The sequence below is a fragment of the Camelus bactrianus genome, chromosome 8 (genome assembly GCF_048773025.1).
Source record: "Camelus bactrianus isolate YW-2024 breed Bactrian camel chromosome 8, ASM4877302v1, whole genome shotgun sequence".
Taxonomy (NCBI): Eukaryota; Metazoa; Chordata; class Mammalia; order Artiodactyla; family Camelidae; genus Camelus; species Camelus bactrianus.
In genome coordinates, this window is record NC_133546.1 from 46,150,152 (window position 1) to 46,173,204 (window position 23,053).

The window sequence follows — 23,053 nt, forward strand, 5'->3', positions numbered from 1 at the left end:
GCCTGGGGAAGGTGGACTGAGCTCCCCGCCTCTGGCTGGCAGAGCTAGGGTCTCGGGAGAAGGAGACCGCAGTCTTCTGACCTCCCTACAGCTGTCGGGATAGAGTGTCCCCCTTTCGGGACCACCTCAGGGCGTGTGAGGCTGGAGGTCCCTTGGAGAGGTCCCTTGGAAAGGTCCCTTGGAGAAGTCTCCGCGCCTTGTTCGGCTGGTCCCCAACGCGGCGTGAGCTGCGACTGTGCTTGCAAGAAAGCTTTTGCCTTTCAATGAACCACTTAGAAGTACGACATCTCGGCCTTCAGCCCCCTGTTCTTTCCTTTTTTCTTTCTTTTTCCTCTAGTTTCTAGTTTCTCTCTTTCTCTCTCTCTCTCTCCCCCTCTCCCTCTCCCCCTCCCCCTCCCTCCCTCTCTCTCTCTCCCTCTCTCTCTCTCTCCCTCCCTCTCCCTCTCTCTCTCTCTCTCTCTCTCTCTCCCCCTCACACACATACACTCTCTCTCTCTCTCACACACACACACACACGTGTCTGACTACAAAGTAACTGCGTTATCCTGTGACCCCGCGTGCACCCTTGTCCTGGTGACCTGGGTTTAACCCCCAAACCCCAAAGATGGGATGCTGCCAGGAGTGCAGGGTCCCGCTTGGGGTTCCATTCTCCAGGGGCCAGGCGCCCTGGCCACCCCTGACGGGACTCTCCCCACCCTCTGGCGTGCACTCTTTCTCCTCGACTTCCTTGCGCGCGTTTGCTCTCCCCTAGTCTTGCTCGCTCCGTCTGCGCTCGCGCGCCGCCTCTTTGGCCCTCTCTGTCCACGTCCGCCCGGGGCCAAGCTCAGATGGCGTTTGCCCATCTCTGGGTTGAGGGACTGGCCTAAATGTTTTGATGAGTTTTCGGTGAGAAACGCGGCCCTTAACTGCTCCCACTCGAGGCGGGGGGATACACTGACGTTTCCGACTTCGCTTGCCCCTGCCGCGGCACTTCGTAATTACTGACACAATGCGATATGGGGGTGTCCATTGTTTCACTGCGTGTTATTGTGGAGTGTGCATTGTGACAGTGGTGGGACTTAAAATTACACCGTTTTTTTCCCCAAGTACTAAAAGATAGAATGAATTCGGTGTGCGGATATGAGAAAGCTTTCCTTTAAAATCTCAGTTTGGCCTGTCAAACGAGTCTCATCCTGAATGTTATATTGCCTAATTTGCATTTTGGCATTGTTTTGTTTCTTAAACATCGAATTAGAGCTATTTGGGAACGTACTCGGGAGGGCTGAGCACCTCCGGGTTGGCTGTTTTGCCTTTTAGCATCATTTTGTTTCGTAGAGGCCAAATTACCGATGCTTGGGAGTGTACCTAGGAGAGCTGAGCACCTCCTCTCTCCTCTTCTCTTCCCTATCAGGAGAAAGCGACGAGAAGCCGCACCCGCTCCGCGTGGCTCCTGGATCCCAGGCGAGCGAGGAGGCCAGGGTGAGCGGGTCCAAGTCAGGCTCTGCTCCTGCAAGGGGTCCACGTAAAACACTTGCCCCGAGGGAAGTTAAAAATCCTAGGTAGGTTATCCGGGACGCCTGAAAGTCAAGAGAGGAGAATCGATGAGGTTTTAGGGAGCGTTCTGCGGTTCAGGCGTCCCCTACTCAAGATTTTTCCGGTAGCCTCTAGGAGCCTACGCGGATTGTGAGCCCAAGTGCTCTGGCCACGTCTCCCAGCCGGCTGTAGCCCTTCGACGACCCAGGCAGCAGGCAGCAAGGATTCCGAGAGAAGCCCAAACTTGTTTGCATTCACACAATCCTCCTCCCCCTTCCTGGACCGCTAACGATACACGGCCGAGTGTGTGACAGTGGGTGTATTTTGCAGTGGGGAATAAGCATCGTGTGCCGGGAGGGAGGAAGGGAGAAGAGGGAAACTTTTTGGTTTTTCAATCTGAATTTCATCCAAAACATCTGATAAATAATATGTGGGTTGGAGTTTGTTTTCTCTGTTTCGTCCTCTTGATCTTTAATGAGAAGTAGTGAGAAAACTTTTTTTGGACTTTTGAATATCCAAAACTGTGGAAACATATGTTGTAAGGTGTACACAGAGAGAAGCTTTTTGTCTTCTGGAAACATATTTAAGTACCCTGTGTTTCCTTTGGTGCCAGAACCATTACAATTGATTCACTGTTGTTCAGCTGATATCAAATAACAAGTTATATACCCCAAGTCCTAAGATACAGTTTCACAAGTTAAGAATAAAACAAACAGAAAAGGTGAACTGTAGCCCAGAGTTATATAGAGGCAGCTATACTTTCTTTAAAGAAAATAACTTGTTCTGTCATGGTTCAGGCATTCAATAAAAATAAAGATACTAATCAGCCACCTGTTCGTTCACAGGCATATGTCCTCCAGAAAACTGAGGTGAGAATGTTGTATTAGAATCTGTAAAGTATAACTTCAGTGACAGAATGAAAGCTCATGAAGTATGTGTGAGACTTTTAGTTTAAAAAACTTGAGAACTGATGATTGTTACACCTTCTTGGTGACAAGGTGTAGGTTTCTTCAAATGTGCTATAGATGAAGACAGTTATGAGTTGCTACATTATGAATCTGGACATACTACAAGTCCAATAATGTTCCCTGATTAACTTCATACAGTCTCTAAGAGTATAACCCTATGTTATAGGATAGGGTTAGGATGTGGATAGGATCAATCACACACATATCTCCGAAGAACCGTGCTTTTGCTTCTATGACTTACCCTTATGCTCCCCAGACCCTGGACATAGAAAAAGTCCTCAATTTTCCCTTTACTAGCCCTGCCAGTCACCAAGATGGGTACAGGACTGATCTTTGCTTTCATACATTCCTCAGCTTTCTGTGACTTCTTTTATCCTTCAGGGTTGCTCTTGTTCGTTCTAGCCTGATTCATCCGGAAAATACATCACAGAGTGGATGGGAAGACCCCAAGGTGATCCGCCTTCAACCCTCAATCTCTAGATCTGCTTCTTTGTTATCTCCAAGAACACCTAACTCAGAGGCCCAGTCTTCATGCTTGGTAAGGAATTAATAGTTACTTGCTGACCGATTAGTATGACATAATAAACTTAACAAAGAACTTTTTCCTGTACGTTGTTTGAAATGAATGCTCATCTTGAACAAGCTCTGTGATCTAACCAAATATGGGGACTAAAATATGTGGAATAATTACTATGCTGAACACATTACAAGAATTATCTCATCTAATACCCACAAAACCCTATGAGGCAGTTTCTACTGTGATTCCAGTTTCCCAGATGAAGAACAAAGGCTTATACTAGCTAAGTCATTAAATCACAAACTAGCAACTATTGGGATTCGAATCTATAACTTTCTGTTCAACTCTGGATTTGGAGTTCTTGACACTATGCTAATCTGCTTTAATGAATTTCTTTTAACAATCTGTATTTTATGTAATCTAAGGCCCACACTTTTCACATTTTAACATCTCTGGGATTGTGATATGTTACAAGGTTTCTTTCAATTATAAATGAAACCCCTTTTCCCCCTCCACGGTATGTGAAATACTAGCACATTTTCCAATCAGTGGTGTTTTTGGTTATGTTAGGTTATGCTGCCATAGCAAATTATCAGAAAATCCAAAGAAAATCCAAAAGACTTAAAACAACAGAGGTTTATACCCCTTGCTCACACAAAATCTGCTAAAGATCTGTGTGACTGTCCAGAGCCACTGTCCTCTGTGTGATGGCTTGACAATGCACTTCTGTACCAGCAGCACCTGCATGTGCTTCCACAACCACTAAGTAGGAGAAGATGGAGCCCTGGAGGATCTCACACAGCAATTAAATGCTCCAGCCTGGCAGTGACATAGGTTACTTCTGCCCTTGATCCATTGGCTAGAATTTGTCATATGGCTCTATCCCACTGCTAGGGAAGCTAGGAATTTAATCCACCCATGTTCCCCAGGGGAGAAAAGAACTGGATGTGGGTGAGCATTTAACATTTACACCACAAAGTTAATCTTCATTTAATGAAATAAGGTCATTAGGATCATTGATGTAACTATCCTCAGGGATCTATTTTATTCAAAACCAATTGGCCTATGATTTGTTATACACCATCTTAAGCATACTTTTAAAATTCATGCTCATGTTTAAATTTAAAGAACAAAATTCAGAATTAATTTCAAAAAAACATGAAACAGCATTACTATAATGCAGGAGCTTTAACTAAGGCTACAGATGACTTTCCCAGGGCTTTAGAGTCTCCTGAAATTATATACAAAAATTCAGTGCATTTTTTCCTGAATAATGGGTCCAGAGCTGTCATTCTCAATTGGGATTCATGATTTATTCATTCCTTTATTCAACAAATATGTATTGGGAGCTCACTATATTCCAGGCACGATGTTCTGAGTGCTTGGGATCCAGCAGCAAAGATGACAGACAAGTTCCCAAATCTCAAGAAGCTTGTAGTCTGCAAAGGCAGCAATAAATAAGCAAATAAGTAATAAAGCACACAATTTTAGATCCAGGTATGTGACATGAGAGAACAATGTGATAGAGAGGAACTGGAGTAGGGTGAGTATAGAGGTTGGAGTCTGCTTTAGCTAAAAGAGTCATGATAGACCTTTAAAAGGAGACATTTGACCTGAATCAGGAAAGATAAGAAGAACTGCCTATGCAGAGGTCTTGTAATCCTGGAGAAAAGTGTTCCAGTCAGAATTCTAAAGGAGCCAAAGAATGCACTCAGCATGTTTGAGAAATTGAAAGTATCTGGAATGTTGAGAGTGAGGAGGAGGTGGGTGGTGGGGAAAACAGTGAAAGAGGAATGCAGAGGCCAGATTACGTGGGGTAAGGGATGGGAAGGGGTCAGAATTTTAAGAGCAAGATGGGCAAATTCACAGTGTGAAGAAATCCCCTTTGCATGGGAAGGCCTGGATTTATTTCTGGTTCCACTACTTGTGTATGTGGGTCATGAGGCCATGATTAGCTCTGCCATTATACACCAGGTTAACTCAGCGTGGCACATCCCTGGGTGGGGATCCCCTCCTCTCCTTACTGTTTTGAGAACATCCTCACCCCCTTTGCCATGGGTCATGGTGAAGACCATGGTCTTCCCAAAGGAATGCAGGGCCTTCCTTCAGACACAGAAATAGAAGAAGCTTCCCAGCTGGTAGCTTCAAACAGACTTTGCAGGAGAATAAGCGGCTTCAGCCTTCAGTGAGGCCTTGAGCAAGTAATTTTACTTTAATACTCAGTTCTTCACTTGTGATATGAGAATAGTAAGTTGTATTTTGGTGTGTTGTTGTTAAGACCACATATTATCCATTAAAGTGAACTAAAAATAAAACTGCACAAATTTCTGTATGCAAATATGTATCACCTACTCTTCTAAGGATCATTATTATCTTACAATAGCCTTAGGTTTATATGTGCAGACTAATATGGATGTGTGCCAATTTAAGGAAAGCTGACACATGAGGAATAATCACCTACCTAATAAAAACGTTCTTCATTTTCAAAATAATGTACACCAGGGTCCTTTGTAATAGTAATTTGCTAAAACATAATAATTTTAATTTATAAAAATGAGATTTTGATGGGGAGGATATAGCTCAAGTGGTAAAACACATGCTTAGAATGCATGATGTCCTGGGTTCAATCCCCAGTACCTCCTCTAAAAAAATAAATAAATAAACCTAATTACCTCCCTCCAAAAGTAAAAAAAAAAAAAAAAAAAAAAAAACGAGATTTTCATATACACTTTCAAGACCATTTCTCCTATATCTGTAGGGGCAAGCATATCAGTACTATAAGTTCAAAAAAAAAGGTCAATTTGAGTTATAACTTTTAATCCTTGTCCATTGAAGTGAGATCAAAGTCTGGTATTTATTTACCCCAAGCATCTCTATGCTCAAAAAAATTTTTAAACTTAACTACCAATGTGTATGTCTGAATATAATAGCTTTATGTGTAATAAACCTGTGGAAATAAATGGAGACTACCCAAATGAGAACAAATAGAAGCTATTTATTTAGAGCACGGCAGTCAGCCTCCATCACCTGCATATGGCAGAGACTCAAAGGCAGGCATGGAAGTAAGAAAACTTTATAGTGAGGGGAAAAAAAGTCTTCAGGTGTGCTCTAATTGGAGGTTGTTGGCTTGGAGAAGCTGGAGAGGGCTAACTAGAAGCAGGGCATCCTGCTTTGAGGAGGATCAGTTTGGGGAGCATATTTGACTTTCCCTGGTTGGTCCTGAGTTGGAAGGAAGTGATGAGGAGGAGGTGGGGTGGCTGGCAGTCATTGACCAAGTTCCAATCATTCTGGGATGATTGTAGCAGAGAAGTTGGTTTGGCTTCTCTGACTTGTTGCTTCAGAGGTTATGGGCCAGAGTTCTGTCATCATACATGGTCTGGCCATTGTCCATTTGTATAGTCAGTCTCTCAGGCCATTAACTAGAAAATTATATAGGCCTGACAACTAAAAAGAAACTAAATCCAGGTGTCAGGCAGCTTCCATTTGTGGCGAGAATATTTTGATGTATTAAGAAGTGTTTTGTTTGTTTATACCTGTTAATTCCTTTCTATCCCATGCACTCATTCGTTCAAACTAGACTTTGGCATCCATTGCCTCAGGGTAAGGATGTTACAAAAGAAATTTATGGAAAAATATGAGTTGTCTGTGATTTTTGAGATTTAAAATGGACTTGTGAAATTCAAGGCAGAAAAAAAGTGTTTGGAAGAAAACATTTTTCTTTGAGTTTTAAAAATCTAGATTTTGAGTATCAAGACCCAATGACTTGAAGGATTTAGATTATAAAGTTTGTGCCTTAAAAAGTAGGTTCCAAAAGAGAAACGATGAGCCAAAGGAAGTCCAATCCAGAAATAGATTACAATTCTATGTAGCTGAGAGAAAGAAGGAGCAAAGGAGTTGACACAAGGGAAGGAGCCTGACTGTAGCCTCCCACCTGGGGCCCAGTTCCCTAGGGAGCAAGAGGAACAATTAGAACACTTGCTTGGTATGAGGGAATCTGAAGGCAGAGGGCAGAGAGTAGAGGTGAATCATGCCTCCTTTCCCAGATGGAGGCTGGAAAGCACCAGCCCACCAGAGAACAGGCAGGTCCAGTGGGGTAGGCACAGTGGTGTGCAGAAGCCTGGACAGAGGTCCTGGGGTGGCTGTAAATACTCTCCACTCACCATGGTGTGTGTTTCATGTGTGGCCGGGAATGGAAGAGTCTGCAGAACTGAAGTAGGCCTGCACCCAAAATGTTTGATCAGAGACTCCACAAGAACTTCCATCTCAGAGGATGTCAGTTGGAGAGGTGACCATGGCTGAGGAGTAAATGCCACCTACCCACCTACCTGCCATGTAGGTGCCAGCCCAGTGAGAAAAGTGTAGGAGGTGGGCATGAGAGAAAACCAGATCAGCTGGGATTGCCTGGAGGTTTCAATTCCACCTGCTAGCATTGTTGTCTTGTGAAATGGAGACTGGGTTCAGTTATAAAGAAATAAAAAAAGTTTACATGTAGCAAATATCTAAAATTTTTACATTGATACTTATAGCTCACACATATGTTCACCCTATTACTCAAATTTGCTTTTGAACAATTTTTAAAATGGAGTTTTCTGGATCCTGAAGTAAATTGAGGGCATTATCTGCCTAATTATTTAATATCTAAATAGTAGCACCCAAACAAGAATAGTTTCCTTGGGGTTACGGCCTTAATATCATAATAAGACCTACTTAAACACAGAATATTTTCAGTAATTAGTCCAAATTCTGATAAATATAAAACTTAACTCAATATCTGAGTTATCTTGAATTGTCATTGCCTTCTTCTATGACATCCACTGATGAAATAGAGCTCTTATCTTTATTCGATTTATATAGAAACTAAAGTAGACATAATAATATAACATTTCCTTTAGATAACCAAGTGACATTAAAATTATTCGACCTGTGACAATCTTATGTTGATTTATATCATCAGCTGTCAGGTATTGAATTCCTGCTATGAGTCAAGGGTTTTGTGCAAATTATGTCATTTATTTCTCACAACCACCCTTGAGCGTCTACTTGTTCCCAATCCACAACTTAGGAGAGTGAGGCTGAGCACAGGATCCCACTAGGAAGTGGCCAATCCAGGATAAAAGTCCCCAGTCTGCCAACTCCCAGACTGGTGAGGTATACTTTCACCTTCACTAGACTCTGCTTCTCTCTGCTCAGCCCTCCTGTCACCTTTTTTGGGAAAATAGAGCATATTGATATAGTAAATAATTTTAATTTTTTCTTTATTCTCATTTACACATGGATGTTATAGAAGTTAAAACATCCATAACAAAATACACAACCTTTCAAAAATAGCATATTACATTTTTAATATTCTCAAACCAAGTACAGTATCCAGTAAATGGTTACAGAAGATTGATACCTATGTTTTGACCCACCTCCTTTGAGAAACATTACATGTAGTAAAAAACATTTTTCTTCCACAGAAAATTTCTCTCCAACATGCTGTTGGGGTGTAACTTGTCTCTTTATTACATCCCAGGGGGAGGAAGTTGAGTGAAGGAGATTCCACCGTTTAACAACAAGAGGACGTTATACATTTCAGTGGGAGGAAAAAAAATTCATCAAAAGATAAGTAGATAAATACGGGATCCTATAATAAGTCTTGGGATATAGGCTGTATATATATATATATTATATATATATATATATATATATATATATTTAAATTCCATTAAAGTTACTAAATCTATATACAGTTGCTGAAGTAAGACTCGTGCTGCAACTCAGTTTTGCCCTTGCCATCTGAAGACAGTCAGTCTTTAGTGCAGGTGATCTCCTTTTGAGTCTGGAGGTGAGGAAGAGCTAGCAGGGACAGACAGAAGAGAGAAGACCCAGGTACAGTGACTAAAAGCTGCACTCCCCAAGAAAGTCTCAGGACGTACAGTATTATAATGATGTACTGCATGGGACGGCACCAAAATCCTAAACTGGAAAACAAAGCAAAACAAAACAAAACCCCAGCATGGGAAAAATAATGAAGTTCAATACTGAGCACAGAGTGTGCACAGGGCATCTTTTTATTTGGTGAGCAGTGGAATTCCGTGGCCTAAACACACGGACAATTACATAGCATTTAGTAATACAAAAGCTATTATTTACTGAATGCTTTTCATGCACCAGGGCCCATGCTAAGTATTTTACAGAGATTATTTTATTCAGTCCTCACACAGTTGACACAATTACAGATTGTGTCCTATTTTGCAGATGAGGAAATGGAGAGTTAAAGACATTAAACATTTGCCTAGTAAGTGGGCCAGCAGTCTGACTCGAGTCTAGAATTCTCTCTGCCACCTTGCAGTATGAATGGTATTGGTGAGGGTTCTTGCTTGCAAGCAACAAAACGAGCTCTAACTGTTTGAAGGAAAAATAATAATACGTTGGCGGAAAGAGGGCTCATGAAATCCAAGAGGCTGAGAGAACAGGCTTGGGAACCAGGCAAGAACCCAGGGCCTCAGGAGGCCAGACCATAGAAAGACTATCCAGGATGCCACCATCTCTGCTTCGGCTGCACCACACCTTCTAGATACTACCGCTGAACATCGTGCTGACCCCATGAGCTGCCCCAGATGTTCTTCCTTCATGTCAGGGAGCACAGGCCTGGATTGGAGGGTCCACAGCCAGATGTTGGGGCCCCTGCTCCATATTCCAGGGTGTGGGGAGAGTGAGATTCAAACTCTTTGGCATCCACAGTGGAAAGTGAGGCCCTATATCCCAAGAGCACACACAATGAAGAAACACAAGGACAGATGGATTTTGACAGCCAAAAGGATGTTATAATGTCCTTCCAGACTTCCCGCTGTAGCCACTTTGTAGCAAATCATTCCATTAGGAAAGTAAATGTAGGGCTGTTAAAATAATTTTGAAAGGTCAGGCAAGGGTGGAATTGTGCAAACATTAAATATTGCAAATCAAAACCTGACTGACCTAGAAATTCATCCTAATAGATTCATTTACAATCTCTAAATGCAAACTTCAAAAAGACAAATTTGGTAACCCATATGCTAAACACCAATTAATTGGAATGTTTAGGGAATGGAATGTTCTTGTTAACTTAAATTTCTAACTAAACGTGATTAAGCCTTTAAAAAGACTCACAAACCTTTATATTTCAGCTCTTGTCACTGGAATTCTTAATAAAATATTTAGATTGTGAAGATTTTTGCAATGCCTCAGAATTACTGATGCCACCATATGTGGCTGTAAAGTGCAGTGGGTGCCGACTATGCTAAATGTGTACAGATCCCATGGTATACGTTCCATGCACATTTCATTAGCCAGATTTCTAATATGAGTTTGCCTTTTGTTTTCTCCATTGCTTAAAAACTGGATAAAGATGAGGAAATAAATTCTGTCTATGTAAACTTTTTATTTTGAGACCACTAAGGGCAAGCACACTACTAGGCACTGTGAACATAAACATAAATAATAAAGGTGTTTGAAAAGTGAGATAGGAATTAAGAAAAGGGGATGACTAATTCTGGGTGAAGGATAGAGATGGTGATCATCTGAGTTGGGCCTTAAAGGATGAATAGTAAGATACTGTCAGGTGATGGAGGGAGAAAAAGGAAGATTCTAGACGGAAGAAACAATATGAAGAAAGGTGTCAAGATGTGAAAGTGCAAATGGAGTTAAGGGAAGAGTGAATAATTCAGTGGGCCTACGATGAGTGTGTTAAAGGGGCTATGAGGTCACCCCAAAGGTAGGACAGGACCAGATAGTTGGTGGCCACAAAAACCATCCTAAAGGAGCAGGGACTTCTTTCTGAGAGTCCTAGGAAGCCACTGAGTCTTTTTTAATATGAAGGTGATAAGATCATAAATGTGGGACAGGAGGATCACTTCAACAACAGATGAAAGGCAGAAGGAGAGACCAGAGTAGCAAATTACATAAGAGGTGTTTGCAATAGTCTAAGAGGTAGTAAATGATTGTTTAGACTAGTACAGTAGTGGGAGGAATTCTTTATAAGAGTTACCTTGCAGAAAGAATCCATAGGAATTGGTATCTGATTGAACAGGGGGGAGGGAGATTGTGTAACAAAAATGAGCATTTGGATAATAGAGCCCATTGCATTGTAACTAACTCCTTTTTGCAAAAACAGCAACAATAATAATTGCACTTCTAGTTAGCTCATTCAATAAGTGGAGCAGTGGATTCCAGTTCTGATAGATCATCTCCCTGTCCCAGACCTACTGAAGTAGATTGTCTGGAAGTGAGGATGAGTAATTCATATTTTTAAAGCTCTCCAAAGATTCAGGTGATCACTTAAGTTAAGAAAGCACTGTAATTGAAAATGTGAAAAAGAAATGACACCCACTAATGTTAAATTCAGCGATATCTTATCAGGTCTTCTCTGCTCTGCTTCTAAAACCTAGCCTGAATCTCACTACTTCTCCCTAATTCCACTGCACCCATCCTGATCTTAGGCCTATTTACTGATTGCTAAAACTAGGTAACTGCCACCTACCTGGACTCCTTGCTTCCACTCCTGTCCCTATGCAATCGATTCTCCACAAAACAACCAAACCAACTCTTTGAAAACATAAAACAGACCTTGCACCCTCTTGCTGAAAATGTTCCAATGACTTCCTGTTATACTGTGATGGTTGTAAAATATGTTAATAAATTCTTTGTTGCTTCTCCCTTGGAAAAATGGAGCCTGATTCCCCTTCCGTTGACTATGGGCTATACTTAGTGACTTGCTTCTAAGAAGTAGAATGTGGCAAAAGTGATGGTGTGTGATGTCCAAGATTAGAACATAAAGGCATTGTGGTTTCCTTCTTGCTCTCTTTTGTTGAATCACTTACTTGGGAGAAGACAGCTACTATGTCATGAGGATATTCAAGCAGCCATATGAAGAGGTCCATTGGGTGAAAAACTGAAGCCCTCTGCCAACAGTCAGCAACAAACTGAAGCCTTCTCCCAATAGTCACATGAATGCGCCAACTTGGAAGCCCACCCTCCAGCCTCAGTCAAGCCTTCAGATGACTGTACCCATTGTCACTATCTTGAATCCATTATCTGAGAGGCCCTGAGTCAAAACCACCCAGCTATGCAGCTCCCATATTCCTGACTCACAGAAACTACGAGATAATAGTGATTTTAGGCTTCTAGGTTTTGGGGAAAATCTGTAAAGCAACAATAGATAACTAATATACATACTTAAAATACAATCCAAACTCTTTGCCATATTCAGCAAGGCCCTACATACTTAGCATTCTGTTTATGTTACTAATTTTACCTACTGCTCACTATGTGGAAAAGACTATAGTTGTCCCTTAACAACTAATTGTCTCTTCTTTATTTAGAAATAGGGTCACCAAAGTATCCAGATACATAAATTCAAACTAATGATCACGTTTCCTAGCCTCCCTCACAACTAGATTTTGTCATATGGCAAACTCTGGCCAATAGGATGTGAGCAAAGAGATGTGTGCAACTCCCAGGTTGTGTCTTTAAATGGAAGGGATATGGCTTCTGTCCCCCTCCCCGCACTCCTGCTGACTGGAATACTAGTGTGAAGGTAAAAGGGTAGAAGCTAGATTGGCCATCTCAAGGGCTGACTCTTATATTTAAGTCATCGTATTTTTTGATCTCTTTACTACAACTGCACAACCTATACCTGAACTTAGCTTCTTCTACTACCCTGAGGTCTTTGCACTTGCTATTCCCTCTGTTTGGAATGCTCTTCTCCCAGGAGTCCTCCATGGTGGACACCTTGCTATCAGGTTTCAATTTTTCATCTAAAATACCCTCCCCTGTCCTGTTCTCTATTATGTAATCATGAGTTCTGTTCTTCATGGCACTCATCAGCACCTTAAATTTTCTCATTTGCCTGTTTGTTGTCTGTCACTCTGTACTAGAATACAATCACCGTGAGATCGAGAATCCTGTCTGCCTTATATCCTGCTGAATCTCCTGTGACAAGAACGTGCCTGCACGTAGTAGGCACTCTGTAAGTATCTGCTGTGCAAATGAATTAATAATAAATGATGCAACAAGCCTAGTTCTGGGGTCACTTCTCATAATTCAGCTTCCTTTACCCACTGAAATTAGGGTAAATTAGGTAACAATAATGACTTAACTCAGGATTAACGAAAGAATGTCAATGAGTCTCTTCTATATCCATTATTAAGTATTCTGACTTAATGAGGAAAAAAAACATGGAAAAAGTAAATGAATCTCTGCTTTTAGCCTTTAAAACCCAACTAGAAGAAAGTAAAAAGAAGCTCATCAAGATATTATGCCTAAAGAACAGATTCTTTTAAATCCTAATAAAGATTATCATATTACATTGACTCTTCAGATGCCAACTATTGTGAGACACACCATTGTTTTAAGTACCATGAAAAAAGGAGAAGTGCAGCTGTGCTGTGTACATTGTGCTGTTATTCCCAACGTCCGTCCACATCTTCCCTTACCAGCCTCACAGTGTGTGGAGCACACTTCTCCATGCCATTGTCAGAACTGACCACGTGACTTGCTTTGACCAATTAAATGTGAGTAGACATGACTAAGGCCATATCCAAAAGCTTTAAAAACGTTTGTGAGGTTAGATTTAGCTTTTGCTTCTTCCTTCAACCATGAGATAATAGTAGAATAGACCCAGAAAGTGGCCTGTCCTTCTGCCTGGCTTCTAGAACAACATACTTAGCTGTACAGTCAAGTCCAGTCAGACCAACCAGAACAAAGGCCAGTGGAGCCACAGCCAACCCCACTGCCCTGCATAATGTGAACAAGAAATAAGTGTCACCATAAGACAGTGAGATATCAATAATCACAACAAAAACTATGACAATCAAACTACCACATACCACCAATTATAAGCTGCATGTTGATTTCAGAGATGTTAAAATATGAACAAATGCATGTCTTAGAATCAATCAAATATGGTATGTATTATATACACTGTCATATATCAGCACAAGATATATTTCAACTGCCCAATAATTATTTATTGACTTGTAAGTCACGAGGCAGAATTCAGATTTTCAGTGAGAATTCTTGATACGTACCTTTTCTTTTTAGCACATTGTATGTAACAGTATGACCTTAGGTATTACTGTAATGGAAAATAAAATTTATAGAGCAAGCAAAGGTCAAACTAAATAAAAGTTAAGCTGGGACTTTTCATTACTTTCATCTGTCCCTACTCCTTACACCTCATATAATTTCCTGACTTATATCCCAAAGGACTTCCTCCTCTAACTATCCCCTCCATAGCCCATACACTAGATTATTTGGGGGCTAATCAGTGAACAAAGGTAGCAAAAATGGAGTTCAGTAACCACTGGCATAAACATAAGACAAAAAAGTTCTGGATGTATGCTTGTGAAACAAGTTTTTTATACAAAACTAGATAAGAGGCTGAGTAGGCTAAAGTAGAGAAGAGGTAGAACCACATGAGCCACAGGCAGAGTTCAAGACATGTCAGCATCTACCAGAATAAGCACTGCCTATTGCCAATGCGAGGAGCTGTGTGGATGCCAACTCAGAGCATTGTTCACTGTATATGGTCTAATGCTGTTATAAATTAATCACAATATATGGCTTGGACATTTTTACCCAGAAAAGAAATAATAATAGTGATGATGATGATGATGATAGTAATAATAATGTCATAGTAAACATTAATTGAGCAAAGTACTGACTATATGCCTAGCTCTAGGCTAAATGATTTACCTAAATTATCTTATTTGTTCTTCACAATAATCTTGTGTATTAGTCAGCTATTGCTGCAATAATACTTTGTAACAAGCTACCCAGAAATCCAGTACCTTACAGCAACTGGCACTTATTCTTTCTCATCCCTGCAGGCCAACTGTGGTTTGGGTGATCTAGGCTGAGTGCTGCTGCATAGCTCTGCTTCAGGCTGTGGGCAGGGGAGACTGGCTGTAGGGTGTTTGTTAGGTTAGATCTGCTGCATATGTGTCTCATTATTTTGGGAAGAACAGCTGTCTGGGGCATGCTCTTCTCATAGTGATGGTAGAGGGTAAATGAAAACACATGCTGCAAGGCTTGCAACTGGCACACCATCACTTCCAGCCACATTCCATAACCAAGACCAACATTGATAGGGAGGGAAAATTACCCCAAGGGAAATGGCAGTGAATATTTGCCAAACTATAATCAAATATATTTTATAACAAGATAGGTATATAGGTATTTTACATCCATTTTACAGATGAATAAACCAAAGCACAGAAAGGTTAAGAGACTTACCCAAAGACATTCAGCTAGGAAGTGATGAAACCAAGATTTAGATCCAGCCTTATTCCAGAGACTAGTATCTTAACTCTATATAGTTTTATCAAACCAGACTCCAGAAGACATTATAAAAGGAAATATAGAAGCAATGGTAATTTTACAATAATAAATGGGACCTGAGGGAAAGAAGCATGCAAGATAAAAACGCTCTATTTTGAGGTCCTAATCAATAAAGATGATTTGCTCATTAGTTTTCATAGCTGCAAGAGGTTATACTATGGGAATCCACAGAAGGATGTGGGTTCATTTAATTTTAGATTCCCCCCATCAAACAAAGATGTTAACATCTTATCTTTATAAATACTACCTTTGTTACTTTTTTCCTATCCATCTCCTTTGAAAGGGGAATCTCATTTATTCTGATAATTACAAGCGACCTATAGAGGGATTATAAAGTCTCTCCTTGTAAAAACACTTGGGGACTTCAGTGGCAATCATATTGAATAATATTTAAAAAAAAATGAAGTCCAATAAGCCATAAAGAGAAAGAAAAATACCATATGATACCATTTATATGTGGAATCTAAAAAGAAGAACACAAATGAACTTATTTACAAAACAGAAACAGATTCACAGACATAGAAAATAAGCTTATGGTTACCAGGGGGGTTAGGGGGTAGGGAGAGATAAATTGGGAGTTCGAGATTTTCAGAAACTAACTACCATATATAAAATAGATAAACAACAATGTTCCACTGTACAGCACAGGGAACTATATTCAATATCTTGTAATAGCCTATAATAAAAAAGAATATGAAAAGGAATACATATATGTATAACTGGATCACCATGCCGTACACCAGAAATTAACACATTATAAATCGACTATATTCAATTTAAAAAATAAAATCCAATAAAACATTAGATTCAAGTCTTAAGAGGCATATGCAAATAGTCCTATACAGAAAGTAAAAACCCGAGACATGATTATAAAATACAAGAACCAAGGAGAAAGTGTTACCAACAAATCCCTTGTAAGTATTTTTAAGGAAGAGACTCAGAGTTTAGGATAGGTGAAAAACAGGAGGGAGTTCTACGCCCAGGGAACTTCAAAGATTGAGCTGTTGACTAGTTCATGCAGCTTCGGGGTCTTGGAATGCCTACAGACAGGCTGTTTTTTATCTCCATATGCTTCCTATAGCACAAGTACTTTAAAAGGATTATTTTTCTTTTTTCTACAGTAGCAAAAGAATCTACTGTCATAAACTAGAACCCTAGGTCAGCGTCACAAGTGAAAACCCAAAGCTGTAAGACTTCCACGTCTCACTCTAGGTTTTCCTATTCTGCTGTTATGATGATTTTAATTTCAAATTGCAGCCTTGGTCATTCATTTCCCTTTAGAATGAGTATAAAGATGAAACATCTTCCAGAATATAAAATCAAACAGTTAACAACATAAACTACCCATTTTACCTTGTTTGGCTCTTGATTTAAACAAATCAACTATATAAAGACATTTTTTAAACAATTTGAATATTAAGAATTTTGATCATTTTTTTAGGTGCAATTGTATTACTGGGTTACTGCAATCCTGGTTACTTTTTCTAGAAAGGAGATCTTTATTTCTTATAAATAAATTCTGAAATATTAAGAGGCAAAATATGATAGCTAGGTTTGGTTTAAATACTACAGCATTGTTTGGAAGGGGAGTGAAAAATGTGCCAAAATTGGATAAAGAGTACATATCCTGCTTTTCCTACTTTTGTGTAAAGTTTCAAAACTATAATAAAAAGTAACAATATGTAAAAAAAAAAAACCCAGTTAAAAATACCACAGAAGGACCTCTGTAAGCAAAGTCTAATTCAGAAGAGGTCTTCAACAATTAATAGATTTCTATCTAAATAAAATAAGTTCTAAGCCATATAACTTGCAACATCCTTACAACAACACTTCACCATAATACTTTCACACAACACAGCATTTCAGTTGTCTTTTGCATGTATATACATGCTTACACTATGTGGGTAAACTGTACATTTCCTTCTGGAGTTAAAATCAGCTACTCTCCTAGGAATGTAAGAAATGAAAGCACTTTATATCTATCTTTTTTATTGATTTGAAGAGGATCTGTGGCTTAATAGTGGAGAATGATAGGGGTTTATGTTGTAAGTTTCCTGTGTGCCAGGCACTGATCTAAGTACTTTATGTTTATGAACTCATGCTAATATTCAAAATTACCTACTGATATAGAGATTACTGTTCTTCCCATTTTACAACTAAGAAAACCACAGTACTGAGAGTAAATTACATAATTTGCCTAATTTTGCACTATTGGTTAACAGCAAAGCTGGAATTCAAATGCAGGGCATCTGACTCCCATGTGTGATCCTTTAATCACCAAGCTCTGTCACTCTCCATGGAAAGAGCATCTTATAGATGCTTCCTTGTTTAGACTATGGGGACCCAGTCTCTTATTCTTAGAAAAATTAAGCAACTTTTAACTCTCTTTGACATCAGTATATTCCTTTTATTTGGTTATGTACTTCAGACCTATTACTCCCAACATCGTCATACCAGCCGTATAATATTCAAACATATTTATTACAGATGTTTGTTTATGGCATGGTTTCAAAGAACAGAAAATATCACAGCAAGCTCTTCTGATTGATTTAAACCAGGATTTGTTCGAGAAACAGCTCTGACATCATAGTAGTTGATAAGGACATCTCTCTTATGTGGGTGTCAGCTGGGAAATGACCTCATATGATTTTTCCTAATCACCTGATCTTCTCAGATGGTCTTGCACAGATTCTTTTTAGCCCAGCAAGCTGATATCACTTCTTCCGTATATCCAAGGTTAATAATGGAATCTCTTTCTCTTTTTCCCTCTCATTTCTGATATGTCATCTTTATTTGGGAAAAAAAATAGTTTTTAAAGATCCACTTATCTATGGGCCATATCATAATAGCATTTGCATATGATGTCTCTAATTTGGGGGACTTTTAATAGCTATTTCTAGACAGGAATTAGTGTGAGTCTACATGGGGCTTCAAACTGACTTATTTAATTGAACTGGTCATTGAACTTATGAAAAGAATGGTTTGACTGAATTGTTTCAGTCAATGTGTGAAGTGATTTCTTAGAATTAACTGACCATACTGATTTGATTTTTCTCCCATAGATCCATCTATCTCTGAATAAAACATTTTCCAATTTTAGAAGAAAACTGCATTTTTAAGACAGAGAAAATATTATCAGGTAATTTAGGGGCTAGATTTATTACTATAGGGCAGCAGTTACTGACAAAATGCCTTTTTGTCATTGTCAAATTATAGAGTCAAAAAACTCTATAATTTGAAGTTGTCAGCTTTTATACATATATTAAATGCAGTATGTCCTAACTCCCTTCTACCTGATATTACCTATATATCCAATCTACAAAACAAAAGGAGGATTTTTCTGTGTATAGAATTCTGTCACATTTTCTCTAGAACCCTAGGGGATGTAGTCTGACCTATATACTTCTTGAAAAAAAAAAAAAAAACAAGAGAAAATAAAGAAGGAAAGTAGACAGAAAGGATGAGATAGAATGATGGGGTAGGGTAGAGGAAGGAGGGGAAGAGAAAGAACCAATGAGATATGAGAAAAAAAGGTTAGATTATAATTATTCTAGATTAATGATTTGCAACCTTGGTTGTATGTTAGAATCTCCTGAGGAGTATTTGAAAAATACTGATACCTGTTCCTTACGCCCAGACATTTTGATTCAGTTGGTTGTAGTGATTTTTTGGTCTTTGTGAGAAATGTTTAAAAGGCAATGGAGAACTAGCTGAACTTGTGGTCATGGAGATATTCTCTGCTCTGGGCTTCCTGATCTTATCATAAATAAAATACAACTCAAATAACTTTTAACTTTGAGTGTGATAGTGGAGTGAAGGTAGGAATAGAGAATAAAGACCTAACTCATTCAATCATTATGCATTCAACTGACCAACAAATATTTATGTGGTGTCTATTCTTCAGCAGACACTGTATTAAAAGTGGAGATGCAATGACAAACAGAGCAATTAAAGAAGGATGGTAGAGTCCTCTCTGAAATCCTCCTTATGAATCTCGCATCTCAACCTATGTTAATGCCAAGATTAACTGGGTTGGTTGGATCAGAGACTGAGACAGAGAGAGAGAATGAAATGACCATAAGGACCAGATTAGTCTACTAGTTAATTTTGTTCATGGAATAAAAACATTTTGATACTTAACTGAACCAAAGAGATCATCTACTTTTGTTTTAAACTTTTGTTTAAAAGGGTTAATGACTAGCCTATGATAATATTCAGGACAGAGATGTAGAACTCAGATTGCTAACCATTTTTAATGCTGTCTATGTTCAAGTAAAAAACTCAGCAGATTATTTTTTTCATTCCAAGTTCATAAAAGAAAATAGTCTCCCAGAAAGGGTCTTTGTAAATGAAAGGGAACAAGTTCTTCCCTCATTGAGCTAATCCTAGTGGGAAATTAACTAGCAGCATTGCTAGTCAATTCCACATTGCTGCCCTGTAGGGAGAGAAACTAGGAAAAAAGGAGAGTAGTCTTGGTCCATTTCCTCCCTAATTATAGTTGTCCTAAGGTCAAAACTAAGAACATTAGAAGATGGCAAGAAAGGACTATTGGGAACGCGGGGAGGGACGATTTGAGAAAGGAAGACCTAAAAATTAAATAGAGACAATTACAATAAAGAACTGTAGTCATATATACTTTCCCACATCATCTTTGAAGGCTAATCTGTAAGATGGAAAGGACATTCAGTGATGTGGGAAATGCAGATTCCTACTGTAATGAAATTCCATTTTATACCCATTTGTTGGAAATTTTAAGAAGCCTGACAATATCAACGGTTGAGAGGGTGTCATCAACAAGATCTCTTGTAAATGGCTGGTGGAAGTGTAAACTAGAAAAGCCACTTTGGAAAGTTGTTTGGGATTGTCTATTAAAATCAAATATTTACATACTCTGCAACTCAGTAATTCCAATGCTAGATGTAAGCTCTAGACATGTGAACCTGGAAGCATCTGTAAACTTCTTCATGGCAAGATTGTTGTAATAGGGGAAAAATAAATCTGGAAGCAATCCAAATGCCCATTGACAGAAGGGATAAAGTATGGTATATTCACCCAGTGGATATTATACAGCAGTCAAAGCAAATGAACTGCCACTATAAACATCAATATGGGTGCATCTCAGCAAAATAAAGTTGAGTAAGTAAAAAAGGTCACAGAAAATTACATCTAGCATGGAACCTACTTTTTAAGCTAAAAATAACAAACTAAATAATATACCTTTTAGGAATACATATAGTATTAAACTATGTGTTTTAAAAATCATAAGAATGATAAATACAAATTCAAGATAAAGATAACTTTGAGTTAAAGAAGTAAGGAGAATGGGATGGAGGAAGGCCACACAGTCAGAAGTAAGCTGTTTGGTTGGGGGGAGGTATAGATCAATGGTAGAGTGTGAGCTTAGGATGCACAAGGTCCTGGGTTCAATCCAATTTAAAAAAAAAAAAAGAAAGTAAACCTAATTACCCCCCCAAAAAATAAATTTTAAAAAAAAGTAAGCTATTTTCAATATTCTAGTTCTTGTGCTGGTGGTGGGTTTACTGTATATATTATATTATACAAAGATGAATAGATATTTGTGTTCTTTTTTTATTATAGCATAACAAGTTTTCCTATAATTTAGCAACTTAAAACAGTATTTGTTGTTTCACATCGTTTCTTGGGTCAGGCATCTGGGTGCATCTTAGCTGTGTGGTTTGGGTCAGAGTCTCTCATGAGGTTACAGTAGTTGTGAGTCAGGGCTGCAGTCTCTAAAAGAGCTGGAGGATCTGCTTCCAACAGGGCTGATTCACAGGGCTCTCAGCGTCTCAGTTCCTTGACACAAAGGCCTCTCCATAGGACTGCTCATGACATAGCTTCCCCCACCATAGCAAGCAATCAGAGAGAGAGAGAATATGAGTAAGAGAGAGCCCAAGATAGAAGCTGCAATGTCTCTCATAAAACTACTATTGAACTAACACACCATGACTTTTGCTGGATGCTACTGATCACACATACCAACTCCAAGACAAGGTGGAAGGGGCCTACACAGGGTATGACTATTAGGATGCAGGGGTCACTAGGCACTATCCTGGAGGCTACTAACAACCTTAATAAAACAAAAAAGAACAGGGTGTGACCCAATGATGCAAGTGTGTTAAGAAGCAGTTATGTGTACCTGACGCCAGAAAATAAACAAATAAATAAACAAATGCATTCAATTCTAAAGACAACAGGATATAGGGGAAGGAGTGAGAGGAGCTTTAATTCTAGCTCTACCACTTACCAGCTTTATGATTTTGGGCAATTTACTTGACTTCCATTTATTTTAAAAAAAGGGATGAGGATATTTACTTGCCTCTTTAATTTTTTTATTATGCAAATATTCAACCATACACAAAATTGAATAACAAATATCACATACTTATCATCCTGAATCAACAACTTTCTAGATTTTAGCACTTGCTTCATTTATTTTTTCCCCTCCTAAAGCATCTTAAAGCAAATTCCCAACATTGTGTTATTCTATCCCTATATGCATTGCTTAAAAATATGGAAATTTTCTTATAAACTCACACATAAAATTAATAATTTTTTACAATATCTAATATATCAAAACTATATATCAGATTTCTTTAAATGTTTCAAAACTTACTTTTTTTTTTACCGTTGGCTTATAAGAATCAGGATCCAGACAAGGTCCACAAATTACACTTGGTTTGGCATACCCCTTAAAAATCTTTCAATGTAGAAGAGTCTTTTTACTCATTCCCATTTTACCCCCTTGTCTTGTTGGCTTATAGAATATCTTACTTGCTGGATTGATCTGTTTGCTTCCTTGTGAAGCTCTTTCACTTGTTCAGCTCCCTCCTATGCTTCTAGAAAATTGGAAGTTAGACCTACAAGCTTGAAGCAATTTAGATTCATCTAGTTTGGCAAGAATATTTCATAGGTTGTGCTATGTATTTCATAATGAACCACAATAGGAGGCACAGGTGTGTGGACTCCCCACTTCTAGTGATGCTGAGATTGGTTAGTGGTTGCAGGTAGTGTCAGCCTGCTGCCTCCACTGTGGAATTCCCCACCAGCCTCTCATCTATTGATAGCTGACTGAATTATTTCATAAGGAATTACAATATGGTGATTTCCTAATTCTGTTCTTTGTTCCCCTTCTATCAGATGGAATTGTGCTATAAACTTCCCTCATCAGCCTGAACTATTTGGTTACCACATTAGAAGAGGCATGTGTTCCCGGTTTCACATCCTCTCAGCCTGACTCCTACTGCAGCCATTGCTGAAACAACCCGCTTCCTGCGGGAGTAACCTGACAGCACCACTCTTCGTTTGTACTGCATACATTTCATGTTCTGTCCCCCGAGTTCCTCTGACTTCGTGACAACTTAGAAGAGTGAGGGGGCTAAGGTCCCAAGGGGTAAATTTGGACCAATGGGAGATGGAAGCTGGTAGATAACTGCTCCTCTCTTGTATCAAGCTGAAGAATATATTCTACGTAGCAACTTAAGGCGGCCCAGCAGTCTCAAGGCCTTACTTGCCCACAGTGATGACTAACTCAAGAACACACTTGTATTGACTTTCCCTGTTTCACTCTCCTAGTCATCCACTGCTGTTTCCCGAGATCACTGTCCAAAATAAACTATCTAAAAGTAAACCCTTGTCTCATGTTCAGTTTCCAAGGGGGTAAGCCAGGCTAAGACAC

At 39.2% G+C, this 23,053-nt stretch overlaps 1 long non-coding RNA gene across 1 annotated transcript; it reads left to right on the forward strand.

Moving 5' to 3' along the window:
* The first annotated feature begins 1,553 nt into the window (after positions 1-1,553).
* Positions 1,554-23,005, forward strand: LOC123619829 (uncharacterized). The gene is made up of 3 exons (XR_012508679.1): positions 1,554-3,018; positions 12,894-12,985; positions 22,516-23,005. It is a non-coding gene; the product is annotated as an uncharacterized LOC123619829 (long non-coding RNA).
* Positions 23,006-23,053: the final 48 nt, after the last annotated feature.